The sequence below is a fragment of the Phaenicophaeus curvirostris genome, chromosome 2 (assembly GCF_032191515.1).
Source record: "Phaenicophaeus curvirostris isolate KB17595 chromosome 2, BPBGC_Pcur_1.0, whole genome shotgun sequence".
Lineage (NCBI taxonomy): Eukaryota > Metazoa > Chordata > Aves > Cuculiformes > Cuculidae > Phaenicophaeus > Phaenicophaeus curvirostris.
The window spans coordinates 113,052,205-113,065,023 of record NC_091393.1 but is presented as its reverse complement, the minus strand read 5'-3'; positions in this window follow the sequence as shown (position 1 = coordinate 113,065,023).

The window sequence follows — 12,819 nt, the reverse complement described above, 5'->3', positions numbered from 1 at the left end:
AACACCCTGTCTGTTAGCTCCCGCCACAGAGGTTATTGCTTCCCCTTGATGTCAATGAGAGTTTTAGCTTTCAGATCAGTGGGAGAAGAACTGAGCCAAATCAGAAACTTTGCTTTCAGAAACGACACCTTAATTTTATAAAGCCTCTCATGTGGGTTCATGCCTTTTAAGTAGTGTTTTCCAGGGTGAAGAAGTGTGAGATAAGCCCAAGACGATATCCCCAGCAGCCTCCAGAAACTAGAGAATTTGCAGTAGAAGTGGGAAGCTCTGGTTCCCTCCTCTCTGCTATTTGTATACTCCATAATTTAACTGGAAGAATGATTGCTTAGACAAGATTTTTCTGGTGGTAGTGGATTAAAACAAGATAACAAGACTGTGTGACTTGTAGCTCTTGAATCTATAAGGTAGGAAAAGTGTGATAAAGGACAAAGCAAATCTGTGCCGCAATGTACATATAGGCCTGGCCCTTAATTAATATAATAAAATGAATAATCAAGACTATTTGAAAATTACTGCAAGATTATGTATTTTATTTTTTGGGATGGGCAGAGAAGGAAATTTCTTTCCAAATACTATTGTTTAAAATAGTAATGCTGTTTAAAACTGTCTTTCCCCTCCCCTGCAGTTTATTTGATTTTTATTTCTTCCTATGTTGGAGCAGAATGGTGAAAAGTCATCATATCTCACAATTTTCTACTGACTTCTTTTTTCCAAATCATGAACTCAGATCACAGTATGATATTTTAAAGAACGATAAGTGAATTCCTGGTAGAAGAGAAAGTACCTTTCCTCAGGCCAAACCCATTTTGCCTTTTTCTCTGTATAGTATGGTTCTCTGTTTAGAAAAATTCCCCTTACATGTCAGATTGGGAAAGTGGTCCTAGGGGATATGCCATTCTTCTGCTGGATCTTTTCTTCCTGTAGCAGAAACATACCTTTAAAAAGAGGCAATGTAAGAACTTGCCAGTATATTGCAGAATCATTAAATGCTTGTGGCTCTTAGCAGAGCAGAACCTGTTGACCACAAGGAAAGTACTTTTACTTCTGTAAAGCAACAGATGTAAGCTTCTAGTTAAAATTCTACATTGTTTATATATACATATGTGTGTGTGTATATATATATAGGGCAGAATGATGTTAAAAAGAAATCTTTGTTTTTCAGGAAAAGATTCAACTGCTAAACTTCATGTGAATGAGGCATGACTTGCCTAGATAGATATTCTGTCTAAGGTCTATTTTTCTGAAAGCAGCTTAGAGACATAAAGGAATAGGAATTACAGTTCTTATGAAGCCCCTGGTAGCTCATAAAAATTCAGGAATTAATACTGACTCAGTTAAAAAAAAAAGTCTCTATACACGTGCTTCAGAATTTTGTAATGCACTTTGTTTCCCGAGTTCTGATCAAATGTAATATTGACAAATACTAACTTCCACAGGAAAGAGCTTTTCTCAGTTACTACATTTTAGAAAGGAAAGGTTTTATAATAGATACAAGCTGTAATGAAAGAAAGATACTGTGACTTGTTTATTGCTAGTTAAACATTAATGGCTTTAATTAGTCCAGAAAATATTACCAACACTGTCAATCTAACCTACATTGCTGCTGTGACTAAGCTATTGAGAACTGGTAATCAAACTTATATTTTATGCTTAAAATTGCTTTAATTCATAGATGCTTTTATGAAGAAGCAATTAATTTATGCTGGAGGACCACACAGGGGGGGTCAGAGGATTTATGACCTGAGAAAGCTCAATGTTTTTTTCAAAATGTATTTTTAAGAGAAATCAATTTTTTTTTTTAAACTTTTAACATTTGTTTGCCAATAGCCCTGTACAATTTACCTAGTACCCTTCTGGTAAAAGTATGTCAGATCTTTTGCCTATTGTAATGATGACTGTAAGGCTTGAATTAATAATAACAGGCTGTGGGCCAGAACCTTAACCCTTAGCTGTGGCTGCTAATAGGAAATCAGGTGGTCTATGATAAAAGCTGCTGTGTTTTCTTCTTCCAATACTACGTACCTCAACAAGGAATAGGCTGAAACACAAGACGGAAACAGAGGACCAAATAATATATGAACCATGCTACAGAACATGGAAGAACAAGCTTGTAAGTCTATTGCAATAAGAAAATGGCACAATTGCTGTTCAATAAAACCATAGTTGCACTATGATATTTGCTTCCATTTGAAAGCAACAGATTGAAATGACTATCTAGAATCTTCTCAATGGCATTCAACTGCTGTTAGATACAGAAAGGTACCAAAGCTTGTTATCAAATGCTCTTTTCATGCTATTCACTAATATCACTATTAAATTATTATCATAACCTAGTATTTGCAGTGTGGTGGTATGCCTGAGTCCTCAGACAGAAACACAGGACCTACATCTGTTAGATAACCTGGAAATGTGTAGATAAATCACAGCTTCTTTCTCAGAGTGACTGTGATTTGGTTATGTCATTAATATTGTAGTACTGTTTGACATCATGCTATTTTCAAACATGATAATAAATTCATTTACCAATGAAGCGAGAGAATTTAAATTACCATTTGAGTTTAAAAGGATACATTTACCAAATTTGTAGAGAGGAGGTGAGATCCTCGGTAATAAATCATAAAAAAATTTGGGAAAGCTTGTGGAGTTTTAAAGTTGCTTTGCCCAGACTGGGAATGTCAACACAGCCCCTGGCTGGCAGGATTGTAGGAAGCTTTGACTGGATTTAAAGATTCAGCTCTATGGAACAGCCCTGGTAGAAACATGACATTGGCAGCCACTTATTGTCTCAAAAAGAAATCCCAACCATTTCTTTTGATGGATTTACAATGTCAGAAAGAGTATAAAATAGTACTCAGTACTATTTATGCTCAGGAAAAAGCTAAAAACTTGCAGCAACCTTACCAATGGTACTGCTAAAAGGGAGCAAAGGTATCTGACTAATTTGATTATTTCAACTTCATAGAATCATAGAATCATAGAATAACCAGGTTGGAAAAGACCCATCGGGTCATCAAGTCCAACCATTCCTATCAAACACTAAACCATGCCCCTTAGCACCTCGTCCACCCGTGCCTTAAACACCTCCAGGGAAGGTGACTCAACCACCTCCCTGGGCAGCCTGTTCCAGTGCCCAATGACCCTTTCCGTGAAAAATTTTTTCCTAATGTCCAGCCTAAATCTCCCCTGGCGGAGCTTGAGTCCATTCCCTCTTGTCATTAAAGAAAATTAATGTAGTCTCCCCTGAAAAGAAAATATCCCTATGATTTGAGACTAGAAAATTTTAAAACAGAAGATTTAGTTTTCTAAAGGCCTTCTTGCATGATGTAAGCTAAATTCTTAGAGCTTCTTTAAATCTGAAAGATACCCTCCACAATAACATCCCCTTTGCAATGAAGCAGTTTTTAAAACTAAAAATTAATACAGTATCCCAGACAAAGCGATTCTGCAAGACATTGAAGAGGAAAACCCAAATATTCTGGACTTGTTTATCACAGCCAAGAAAATCTGCAGAAAACAGTGGGAGTTCTCTAGGGACTCACAAGAAGCAGCCTGCAGGTCCCATTTCACCCAATAGTTAGAAAAAAGTGGGGCACAGACGGGAATGACTCTAAAGGGACCGGGACAGGATTTGGTTTGATTTTGTGACTGAAAATACTTGACAAATAGACATGTTCTGTGCACATGCATAATAAAACTTTTTTTTCTGTCTGAAAAAGACTCTGAGAGATCGTTATCTGGGATTTCATTGGGTTTGAAAATGGAGGTTTTTATGTCAAGGCAAGTAGGGAACCTAGGAATTTGGGGCATAAAGTCTGTTTAAGTTAAGTGAAAGAACAAACAAATAGAATATTGTTTACAAGGATTTGACGTAACTATTGTGTCCTAGGCAAAACCTTCCAGTTAGAACTGAGTAAATGACAAGGTAGGGACAAAGAGAGAAAAGGCACAGCTAAATAAATTTGCTTGCAAGAGGCAAGGGAAAATGCCAGCAATCTGAAGCAAAGGACCTTTAAGCACATGTCTACATATAGACTAAATAATAAAACTGTCCATTAACTGATCTGGCCCTGAGACTAATCTGGGATACCTTTTACCCATAGAGCTAAAGTCTCATACTTTCCCCAAACATGTTGACTGTATCAAAGTATTCTGTTGGGAATGGTCACTGGGCCATGCTGACTCCTGAACTGTGCCTCAGTGTTGGCAGGGAGAGTGCTAGTTTTCACAAAATGAACTATACAGACAGCATCATGATTGTGCTATGGATTGCTGTAGACCCACAACCTGGTCTCATTAAACTTACTAGGACAGGCTGGCAGAAAATTTCAGGTAGCTATCAAATAGGTGCTGGTCTCAAAATAGGCTTTGAAATTTGACAAGTAATTTGTAGTTTGATTCCTTAGCTCACAAGGAAAGACATCTCTGCACGTCAATATTAATAAACAGGACTGTATTAAAGAAACTCTTCACAGTGTACTAAATTTCTTTTTGTTAGTGAAAAACTCAACAGAACTCAACTTTCATTAGTCATGGTGGGATGAGTTATCATAGAGAGCTGTACATATGGTGGACAGGAGCCATGTGGAAGTGCTGTACTCTGTGATCAGACATCTGTGTGTGCTATGCCAAACTGCAGTATTTTGTTGACTCTCTGCAATGAAATTTTGCTTATAAATGCTGTTCGCTAGTTTGTTGACAGGATTGTTTTCCATATTTCTGTTCCCACTGAATACTTTGTATTTCTTGTTCTTTACCTGAGAACTGCTAACATATATTTATCAAAGCCACTCATTTCTATTAGTCTCTGTAGGCCTTGTGTATCATTCCTCTGTGCTGACATGTATCTCCTAATGTGAAATAAATAATGTATTTATAAACATGATGTTTTCTTTTTGTTTGAGAGCATTAATGAAGATTTTTAATGACATGGTAGCTAAGAACAATCCTTGCTAGGTGTCACTAAAAAGCTTCCTCCAGTTGGCTGCCATTTATAATTTTCTTTTTAGTTGCACACATGAATCATCTTTTATATTACACAGTTTTATTTCAAAAACACCAAGGAAAGCTATTTTATTATTGTAATTCTACATATATATATACTGCTTTCTCCTGTAGCAAGTATAGATTTGTATATATATTCTTTGAAAGAGCAGCACTAGAAGACTATTTTGTTTATCCCAAAAACCAAGTTAATTGTAGTAAGAAAAAAACTATACTAATTTAAAAAATATTTGTAGATAGTAAATATAAAGTAAATATATAAAATGTAAGTAAATATATCTTGATTAATTTCAATAACTTTGTCTCCCCTGTATGTTCAAGTCAATTGTCAGGTTTTTTTAATATACATTTTTGTCTTCCAATAAAAATGCCACACAGGCAAGAACACAAGCAAAAAACAATCACTGATCCTGCTGTGATGTAGCTTGTCTGTAGTTTACAGCACAGATGCTCTGAACAATACAGAAAACTGGGCCAGATGCTGCTGCTGTTGCATAGGTTGAACTGGATCTAAACCTGGATCAGACTTACGTCTCTGAAGTTACATATTAAAACCAAAGTTCTACCTGACTCATGGAAGTCAACCCATTAAAATTTAGGCCCTACTGCCTGATCTGTTCAGAACAGACTTAGAAGGAATGGAGGAAGTGAACCTGCATCTTGGTACAAAATCTCTGCACATGCAATACTGTGCAAGCAATTAGGAAACATTCATCAAACAGTCCCATGGGGACATTTCTTATTTGCATTTTCATTGACAAAAGATGCATGTTGGAAGGATTTCAACACTACACTCAACTAGTCATTGACCAGGGTCAGGACAAGTCCAACACATAAACATGAACTGTACAGAACAGTACAGCAGTGTGCTGATTCTCAGGTAGTCACTCCTCACTCAAGAAAAGTGTCCCTTCCTTCTTGAGACTGCTTCTAGCCTCACTCATCCTGTTTAGCATCACTGGTATCTTCAAGACAGACCTGTATCACCTATTGTGGTGTGTTTTACACGGGTACCACATAGAATTATAAGTCAGTGTGAAGTGCAACTCACTTTTAACAACAGAACCAGTTTATTTAAATTAGAGCTTAAATAAAGTAGGGAGGATACAGACAAGATGCAGAAGTGGAAGGAGGAAGTCCCATTAAGAACAGCATATACTCATATAATCAGTCTTTTCTGACTAAAAGCATACTTAAAATAGGCTAAGAATAATTCATGATAACAGAATCACAGAATGGTCAGTGTTGGAAGAGCCCTCTGGGGATCATCTAGTCTAATCCCCCTTCTAAAGCAGGTTCACCCAGAGCAGGTTACACACTAACGTGTCCAGATGAATTTTGAATACCTCCAGAAAAGGAGTCTCCACAGCCTTCCTGGGGAGCCTGTTCCAGTGCTCTGGCACCCTCACAGTAAAGAAGTTTTTCTTCATGTTCAGGTGGAATTTCCTGTGCTGCAATTTGTGCAATTTGCCCCTTGTCCTGTCACTGGGCACCACTGAAAAGAGATATTTGTTAACGTTGATAAGATTCCCTCTCAGTCTTCTCTTCTCTAGGCTGAACAGATCCAGGTCTCTCAGCCTTTCCTCCTAAGAGAGATGTTCTGGTTTCATCATCATCTTTGTGGCCCTCTGCTTGACTGTCTTCAATAGTTTCTTGTCTTTCTTGAGGTGGGGAGCCCAAAACTGGGAAATACACTCCAGGTGGGGCCTCACTATGGCAGAGTAGAGGGGCAGGAGAACCTCCCTTGACCAGCTAGCCACATTTCTTCTTAATACATCCCAGGATACCAGTGGTCTTCTCAGCTACAAGGGCACATTGTTGACTCATGGTTAACTTGTTGCCCACCAGGACGACCAGGTCCTTCTCTGCAGAGCTGGTTTCCAGCAGGTGAATCCTTAACCTGTACTAGTGCATGGAGCTATTCCTCCCTCGGTGCAGGACTCTCTTCTCACCTTTGTTGAACTTAATAAAGTTCTTCTCTGCCCAGCTCTCCAACCTTTGCAGGTCTCACTGAATGGCAGCACAGCCTTCCTGTTTATCACCCTGACTTTTGTGTCATAACGATCAATTGAAATATTTTTTATATTGAGTAAAAACTTGCTAAGTAAAAAAACTACAGTGAGCTTAGTGATGCTTTTGTAAAGGGCCAAACCCAAAGCCCATTCAAAGCTATTAGAACATTACTGCTGATTTACCACTTTTAATTTGTAGAGGACAAGGTAATACTCAGTGTGAAGATGTGTGGTAAAATCCAGATTTATTATCAGACTAAGACTTCTGTCTAAAAGGTGCAAGGAGAATAGTTCTAAAATATGCTGGTGTTGACTACTTTCCTCCCCAGCTAAATGCACACAAATAGCCAGATAGACACCCTTTGCACATGGTTTTGATCAAAAGTCTATCAAGTTATTTTTGGTTTTATTTGGAATAATAATATATATATTATTTGGAATATATATATATAACATATCCACTGTAATCAAATAGAATATACAAGCAATGCAATATCTTTTCAGTTTTCCCCTTTGCACATGTATGAAAGAAAATTGATCAGGTTTGTTAATGACATGATATTGCAATGTTCATTGCTTGAGAACACTGCATTAGTACAGGACTTTGATCTTTTGATCTGCCATACAGATAGAGACATGAATGAAAACCTTCCTTCCTTTCTTCCTTCTTTCCTGCCTGCATGCCTTCCCGTCTTCCTCCCTGCCCTCCTTTTTTCATTCTCCCTCTCCTCTTCTTTTCCTCCTTTTCTCCCTCGCTTGTCTTCTGTTCTTTCATTCATTTCTTTTCGCAAACTGTTTGCTTTTAAATTGTTTATTGGCTTTACGTTTTGTTTAAATTGAACATCCCCATCCATTCAGATTCCATACAGCTGCATAAAAACGTATTTTTGAATGGAGGCATCTAACATCACTATATATTATTTTAACCTTAAGCTTGGTCTGGTTGTCTGCTATGAAAACTCTTACTGAAGCTTTTCTGATATTAGCATTATAGCAGTATAGCTTCAGGAACTGACTTTTGATAGTGAAGTGGCAATAGTAATCTCAGTAAGGTGAAAGTGTTGCAAAAATTTCATGCTTTAATGGTCAATTACAGACTAATGAAATCTAATCTTCAGATATATGTGAGCAGTTGTAAAGATCACATGTACCAAGCTTTGTCACTAATTACCATTTCACTGTTTTACATAATTGCACTGAATAGTACAGGCTGAGTCTACCAGAAATAGTTTAATGGCTTAGTATCCCTTGGCATAATTAACGTCATAGGTTCTCATTTCTTCGGTGCACGCAGGCAAAACACTGTCCATTGCAGCAGTGGTAGTAAGTAAGAATGGCCATTTCTGTAGGGTACACAATATGCTGGACTGACTAAGCATGTCTATTTACTCATACAGTTTTTGTGAACAGGATATGTATATTGTGTGTTGCATGTGTATTTTAAACTACTCTGATTCTAATACTTAAGGTATATGCTTGCATACCTCATTGTGTCTTGATTTCAAATGTGTTTAACTCATGGCGATTATCCCAGAAATTAAAAAAGTCTTTAAAACATGTCTCATTTTCTTGCTGGTTGTTGTCAATGCAAGATCTGATAGCACTGATATTTGGTAGAGCTAAAAGGTGTAAAACATTCTTCAGCTAGTCAGAGCCTAGGGGAAGATGAAGTAGTCACTATAACTGTAACCTTTGAAGAAGAGTTGGTCTTTCCTGCCTTAGAAATACAAAACTGATTCATTACTTACAGATAATTCAAGGAAGCTGCTGGGGAGCAAGAGACTAAGACCTCCTGAAGACTAAGAGCATACACAAAGACCAAGAATTGTGTAAGCAGTTTTGTAGCCAAAGAGGTGGATAAGTAATTTAATTGTGTTGAAAGCCAGGCTACCTGTCATTTAAAACAAAGGACAGTTTACCAGATGCTTCTGTTCTTACAGTTTGCTACTTCCAGCCTCTGTGACAGAATATCTTTAATGTTTAAAGCATATCCTTCAAAACTTGCCCTGAGCAGGACCAAAATGCTCAACATCTGATATGGCAAATTCCTTGCAGAATCAGATTAACTTGCTGAAATTAATAATTTTGTCTTCTGCTAGTTGTGTCATGAATACTGTCAAAAGTGAAAATAGGATTTCCTATCCCATGATACTGCGATCTCATAACAGACTTGTGATCACTCCCCTTGTTATACAAATGCCAAGTGATTCAGATGTCACTCAGAGCACTCATAGCTCACCCCTTTGTGGGCCAGGCACACTGAGCATAGGATGGGATGAAACAGAACACCTGTTTCCTAATGCCTGTTTCAAGAATGCCTGTTTCCTAAAATTTGTGTTTTTCTGTCCAAGGTCTGAACTCTGTCTGTGTCTGATGGCCTTGCAGACTGTAATTCACCAATAGATCAGGGATGTAAAGAAGTATTTTGTTGCAAATCTTGTAACTGAGACAATGGTGACTGATTTTAAGGCTCACAAATAGCAACCAGCCATTTCATTCCCAGAGACTACAATATGAAAAGAGACACCGTTTGCGCCAATGAATGGATCTGCTAAAACATTTTCCATATCACACAGGAGATATGTAAGAGAGACAGAAACTGGTACTTACAGGTGTTGTATCCTACTGCAGTGTAATTTCATAAAAATTGGTCATTCTAAGTCAGCCTAAAGCTCTCCTTTCTTCTACAGAGACCAAAACCAGTTGTTTTGGAAAAAGTTTAAGGAACAGAATAAACAGGTAGTGATATTTCTTCAGGGTATTCTTCCATTCTTCATCATTTTGATAGTCAGGAGCTTCTGAAGGCAAAAATGTAGTGTTTGTATGTGTATGTGTACTGATCATACCTAAAACATTCTTTTTCCATTCAGTTTTATTTTAAAACATCATGTGATTTATTTAACATCCATTACAACCTAGTCAAAGTAGATAAAAGCTTATTTCTGAACTACTTTAAGAAATACTTCATTTTGATTGTTGAGACACCTAGTAGTCCTTTTGGAAGGAGCACAGCAGAAAAGCACTGACTTTCTACAACTACTATGGACTTTCAGGCCGCCATCACGTTCCCTGTTCAGTACTCTCATTTTCAAGTGGAAGGTCTCTAGGCTTTTTATGTGCCCAACTTACCTACTAAACTATCCACTAAACTATGCTGTTTCTCAGTGTCATCATGCTTTATCTGTTATTTGTTATGTCATGGCTTTTCTTCCTTTTTCATTTTGTGCCTCAAGAAAAGGGTATAATTTAGGCCAAAGCAGGTAATATAATGTACTGGGGGATGTTTCACACTATTATATAGCACAGATATCTGTATCAGTGTGAGCAGCTATATTTGGCCAGTGCTGTATTCACACATTAATGTGACATGAATATAATGTCCATACTATATCAGTAGGAGCAAATGCAAAGGGAGCATTAAAAGTATGACTCACAATTACTGATGTGATAAGCTGTTGATTTTTCATGAGTACAGCAAAGCTGTTAGCAGCTGCTTAGCTTACTTTCAGCTGCTGGACTGCTAGCTTTTCAAGAGGCCAAAACAAATGGGAAGCACTCTCATTTTTAGCATTGCCAGGAATTTCTTCTGCAATGCAACTCTAATGCTCCCTATTTTAAAAACTAACTTGGACAATCTTGACAAAACCATTCACAAGACTTAACTACGTTTCATTTTTCTAAGTAGAGATTCTGGGAAGAGAGTAGATAAAGGCAGCAGCAAAGAGACAAGACTGGGCAGAATATACGTTATGGAGAAAGAGCTGTCTTTTTAAACCCTATTCAGGAACACAACCTCACTGGCCACATTCGGGGCTACCATTTATCAGGATTCTCCCGGTTGTATTATCTTTTCCTATACTGAAAAATTTCATCTTACCAGTTCCCTGAAAGTCTCCAGAAGTCCTAGCTAACTGTCTGCCGCACCTGTTCTGTTCTCTATTGGTATTAAGCCTGGTGTATCCAGGACATGCATCCTGTTGCTTAGAGATAACAGGTTCATTGCTCACATGTTGTGCAGCAGAAGTGCCCATATTTCCCAGCTGATAAAAGAAATCTCCAGCTGTGGTACCATGTTGCTCTTGTAGTGCACCTGCTACAGATTTCTGCATTTGAAACACAACGTGGATTAAAGGATAGACTGAGCACCACACTGGATGAGGTTCATCTCACTTAATTTGCAGTCTCTGAAAGAGCAGTACGCACTTCTCAATTAATCACCTTTGGATTTTCCTATTGTTGGTAGAGATCTAGTGAGTACAGCCCATGATGCACGTCTGCATCTGCCTTAAGATGAATTGAATTACATGGTCTGTAACGATCAGCCCTTCACTCACTGGAGTGAACCTGGAGAGAAGAGCTCATAAAAGTATTGCAGAGAACAACATTTAGTGAGAAGCATTGCACTTTTTGAAGTATCAGTTCAGTTCTGTCTTTTCCTAGTTCCTCAGTAAGTGGCACTAGGCATGCCATTCTCTTTTCTTTGTATTTCCTTTCCTTTATCCTACTTGGTTTACAGTATGTAAGTGTTGTGGGATGGGGCTGGTCCTTGCTTGTGTCCAGATCTGAGTGGAAAGATGGGTTTGCATCTTGGTTTTGGACCAGCATGAACGAGATCTACATTTTGTTTCTATTGCAGCACAGACTTGTTCTGTGAGGTCCAAATTATTTTCTGTAAGGTCAGGCATTTTTTAATAAGTGCTTCCTTAATTAATGGCTGAGATACAGTCATGATTAAAGTCATTAAAGATCTTTCAAATGTTTTGCTATGCTATGCTATGCTATATAAGCATTTAGGAAAAGTAAAAAAGGCAATCTTATTTGAAGCATTACTAATATTTGAGGAAAATAAACCACTTAAGAAAAAGCTACCTAAATCCTTTTCCTATTTACATATTTTATAAAAGAAACTTGCAGTTTTATCAAAAGGGCTTGGTAGAACTAACACTGAAAATTCTGGGAACAATTTTCCTTTAGTAGGTCAGTTTCTAGAAGCTTGTTATAAATTTTCAGTGTCTGGGATTTGGAACCGTATTTATATAAATGAAAGAGTGAATGCATGATGCTTCTGCTCATGGAAATCATAAGTTTTCAACAAATTCTTGCATTTAAAAATGTAATTACTTTAAATTCTTGATATTATTGCCTGTCAAGCCATATATTGGAATATTCACCAAAATAAAAGACAAAATGTGCATGAACTCATTGAAAATAAGTCTTTAAACTTCAAATGAATCTTAAAAATAATATTTTGTAATGTTTGCTTTGAACTAAAATCCTTGAGATCAATAAATTTAAATTGCTTAACACCTACATACTTAAATTTATTAATTGGCAGGGAGAGCGAGAATGATTTTGTCATAGATGAAAAATTAAAATAATTTATTTACGTGCTTCACTAGAAGCACAGTGGCACAATTTTAACGCTGATTCTTGAGTATCAAACCATTTTCTTAAAATGATTTGGCCTTTTCCAGGCAGGGAAACCTTTATTGCTTCTGGTCCCACAAAACAGTGGACATTACCTTGGCTGAGTGTCTAGCATTGTTATTGTTACTGCTGTAAATGACCTTAAGGCATGGCAAAAGGGCCAGGAAAGACTGAGTTGAATGTTAATGTGATGATGAGAATGCTTAGTTTTTCAGCTGGCATTTCAAGTTTCAGAATGAAAGCATAAGCCATTTCTTAAATGATGTGGCAGGTCTTTGAAGTGGGAATTATCCTGTGCTGCTTCATCTGTGTTGGTGTATTCATGTGAATTGTTACATGTGTTAACAGTAAACAAAAGAATTTTCTTGGGGAAGACTGA